This window comes from Neltuma alba, unplaced genomic scaffold, assembly GCF_004799145.2.
Source record: "Neltuma alba isolate B1F8T4 unplaced genomic scaffold, ASM479914v2 tig00011698_pilon, whole genome shotgun sequence".
NCBI lineage: Eukaryota > Viridiplantae > Streptophyta > Magnoliopsida > Fabales > Fabaceae > Neltuma > Neltuma alba.
In genome coordinates this window covers 668896-673571 of record NW_021636335.1, presented here as the reverse complement: position 1 = coordinate 673571, position 4676 = coordinate 668896, and positions in this window count along the sequence as shown.

Here is a 4676-nt window from a genome sequence, read left to right as displayed (position 1 = left end):
AACAGGTGTGTTCCTTTAGGTAACATGAAGATGTAGAGATGCGAAGATAATCAAGACAATATAATTTAAATTCCTGATATTTGATCTTAATAAGTCTTTATCTTCCTTCTCATCTTTCTTTTCTTGAACATTATATTTTCTTTGTTCACAAGTGGCTTGATCTTAGACAGATAATGATTTGAATTCTAATCTTGATAGGAGATGATGATATGGATTTGATGAGGAGATATTTTCTTTAATTTGATTAGCCATTATATTTAATTAAATAAAAGATATTGTAGGATATTGAATCTTTTGCTTAATTAAATATAATGGCTGCACAAATTGATATAATTAAGGAATTAATGATCTTAGAAATTTCCAACATGCCCTTCATTAATACGTGTGGCCCCTTACTTGACTTGTTGAGGAGATAGCGTTATAAAATCACCACTCTACCCTTCCTTAATATGCAAGTCACATTTTTTGAGGTACGGGGCTGTAAAAGACTCGTAATTTGGGCTGAAGTGATGATTTTAGGGTCCAATTGAAGAGTATATGTAATAGGCTGATATAAATGGGTCTCAACCATGTTGTAAGTCAACCCAATTGCAGTTTTAAGTCCTTAAACTTCATGGATCTTCTACACCTTCGTTTTTTGGGCTTTATTTAAGTCCATCATTGATCTTAGCAGTAATGTTTGTGCTTTCTGTCAATGTCTTCAGCTTTAGCCTACGAATCTCTATGAAATATCTTGAAATTATGAGAAAGAAAACATTTCATTTGTCTAGATTCATTAAAGAGAAATTATAAAAACAATAAATAAATAAGCCTCTTTTTATTCTTTATTTCATTTAATTGTCTTTATTGTATTTTCCCTATATTTGCTGCAATTTCACCCAATTATCATCACACAGAGTCCTACAATAGATATAAAATCATATAACAAAGTAGGGAGTCATCACTCATACAAGTGACAAAAAATAAGGACCATAGTGGTATAAGGACTCGTACAATAATTTGAAATAATTTTCTTTACCTCTTATTAATTTAATTTAACATCTCGTAATCCGTTTATTCTTCATTTATTAGTGTAAATTGGAATGTTAGTGTTTTTTTTTTGAGGACTTTAAGATTGCTACAACTGAATATTTGGAAATATCCTTTATTTAAGACAGGTTTGTTATATAGAATTTGAGAAATGAGTTATATTATTTACGAGTTCAAGAATAATATAGTTTATTATGGATTTCATATTTTGCAGGTGGACTTGCGGTGTAGCATAATTCATAATTCACCAGCAGCTTGGTTCAAGTTTCTGCGAATATGTTGGATCTTAATTTCCCATTGAAGCTTTGGCATCCTTTTTTTTTTTGATAAAAGAAGAGGGAATTCACCCATGCAAACAAAGAAAACTGTAAGCGGAGAGGGGAGTAGCTTCCCGACAATCATTTTGGCACAAATCCCGCAAATGAGACGGGCATCAATCAAAGAAAGAGGTCCTGGAAATTCCTTCCTTGGCTAGAGAGTCTGCTACACGGTTCTGCTCTCTTGTTACGTGTTGTAATTTCACCTGCCACTTGAAGGTCAGCATCTCCTGAGTCTGACAAAAGACCAGGCTGCAAGAGTTTGTTCTTGGTTTTTAAGGATCAAGTCCACCGCATTTTTGCAGTCTGATTCGACAATAATGTTTCTGAAACCAAAATCCCAGGCGACTTGCAGTCCCTTCAAAATTGCCCATTCTTCCACTTCATTAGGGGTACATTGACCTAGCATATTTGAAAATCCTACAATCCAGCTCCCTTTATAGTCCCAAATGATTCCCCCACACCCGGCGTCTTGAGAACCATTAGAAACCCCACCATCAACATTCACCTTAAACCAATCAATTGAAGGTGGTTGCCAGGCCGCAGTCGGTCTAACCAAGGGGTTCAAAGAAGGAGATGGTAGATTGTTTCCTTCCACAAAAGATTTCCAGGTATTTAGGATAACATAATAAGGCTGAGCTGGTTTTTGAAAATCAGTCTCAAAAATTGATTTATTACGCCAGATCCATAGAAACCATGCAGTGACAGCCCAAATCAAATTCCATTCATAGGTATCATCAGCAACCCATTTCTTGGTTAGATTGCATGACATCCAATCACATAATGACGAAGAGAAAAATTCAGAGAAGCTTCTTAGCCTATGAGCAATCGTGCAAAATATGGATGGTGTCAAGCGTATGAGCAATCGTGCAAAATATGGATGGTGTCTTCGCTTCCAATGCCACAGTGAGAACATATTGGAGAAGTACCAGCCCATTTACTCCTCCATGCATTAGTGGGGAGCCTATTATTGAAAGCAATCCATAAGGAGACTCTAATCCGCTCAAAACCTGTCCATTTCCAAATAGCGTTATAAGTGGAGCTGTAGCTATTTGGTTGACTCTGTTCAATCAAATAATAGGCACTCTTGACAGTAAAGTCCCCATTCGTAGTGGCATTCCAAGCTAAGATGTCATCTCCAGCTGCTGTCATAGGTGGGAGCTTTGAGATAAGCCTTTGCATCACTTCATTAGGAACGAGATTGGATAATCTTGTGAAGTCCCAAGTCCCATTTACTACCCATTCAGAGACAGTACTCTCTTCTTCCTCAGCAGAAAGCGGTCTCAAACATACCTCTTTGATACTCTGTTTCTCAAAGAGCCAAGTGTCGTTAAAAAATTAACTGATTGCCCCTTTCTGATTTGCCATCTTGATCCCATATCAACAATGTCAGATTGTTGACAAATGAAATGCCAGAGCTTTGAGTCTCCAAGTCGAACATTAAGTAAATCATCATCACTTCTGCACATATATTTCTGCTGTAAAATTTGTGCCCACAAACTATTTGATCCGAGAATTAGTTTCCAAGCTAACTTTGTACCGAACGCACGGTTGACAGAGCTCAACTTCTTGAATCCAAGGCCACCAGAATTCTTTGGCATAGTGATTTTATCCCATCCAATGGAATGGAAACCCTTACTGTTCATCGTCGTGCCGTAGATAAAATTGAGCTGAATCTTCTCCACCTCTTTGCAAATGCTTAACGGAATATTAGCAACTCGCATAGGATATAATGGAATGGTGCCAAGTACCGATTTAGCCAGAGTAATCCTCCCAGCCGTGGAGAGGCAATTTGATTACCAGGTAGTAAGCTTGTGGCGCAACCGATGCACAATATACTGGAATGTTTCTGTAGCACTCCTTTTTCTAGATAACGGAAAACCAAGGTATCGTCCAATTTCATTGGAAACATTCATCCTAGTAATGCTTTGAATATTTCTTTTCTATATGGCCATCAACTTTGGGAGAGAAAAGGATGGACGACTTCTCTCTACCGGCTTTTTGACCCGCAGCACAACAAAACAGATCAAGGCAACTCATCATGCATCTAGCCTGATCTTCTATCACCCCTCCAAATAGGAGGAGGTCATCGGCGAATATGAGATGGGAGACTAAAGGTCCATTTCTAGTTACAGAGATTGGTTTCCAATGATCCTGATTAACACAACATCATTAATAATGTGAGAAAATCTATTTATACACAAGACAAACAGATAAGGTGAGATTGGGTCACCTTGTTGAAGACCTTTCTTTGGCTGAAAAAAATTCCGTTTGGCCACCACTTCAAAGCATATTACAGGAAGTTGAGGATATACAGTTCATAATCAAATTAACAAAATTCTCCTCAAGCCCAGCATGAAAGAGAACCTGTTTTAAGAAGCTCTATCTTACATAGTCGTATGCCTTTTCCAACTCAATTTTTAGAGCCATTAAACCTCTTCTCCCCTTAGCTTTACTCATGATGTGCATTAATTCTTGCCCCACAATAATGTTATCTTGGATGTGCCTCCCTGGAATGAAATTCACTTGAAAGGAAGAGATAAGATCATCCATCACATTTTTCAATCTCCGAGTAATAATTTTAGTAATGCATTTGCAAAGCAATTAACGTTTTATTAGCCTCATCAATAAAAGCTTTACCCTCAAAGACATCTTATATGAATCTGTAAAAAGATGGGCCCACACCACTCCAATTTGATTGAAAGAAAATTGGAGAATAACTATCAACTCTTGGTGCTTTAAAAGGGCCCCTAGCTGAAATTGCTACTTGTATTTCCAGATCAGAAGGAGAGGCATGCAAATTTTTGAGGCGATCTTTATCTACTGAGGGAAAATTAGAAGAGGTTTGGAGCTCAGTCACATAGTGCACTGGAGTATCCTCATACTAAAAGAGTTGCTTCAAATAATTAATAACAAGGAGTTTCAAGTTCTCATCCTCCTCTACCTATCTACCATTAACATCTTGAAGAGCAACGACCTTATTCCTTTTTCGCCTGACATTGGTTTTCAAATGGTAATATCTAGTATTTTTGTCACCTCTAGATATCCATTATGCTCTTGATTTCTGAAACCATTTAATTTCCTCCAACCGGAGCACTTCATCAAGCTCTCTTTGAAGGGAGAGTTCCAGATCACAAAGAAATTTAGAGTAAGGAAAAGCAGGAGATTTTTTAATCCCATTTAGTCTTGCCAACAAAGTCTTTTTCCTTTTCTCAACAAGGCTGAAAACGTTTACATTCCAATGTTTAATCGCCTCTCTCACATTAACGAGATTCAACTGCAAATCATTTGAGACAGACCAATTTTCTTCAAGGAAACTCTTGAAATTAT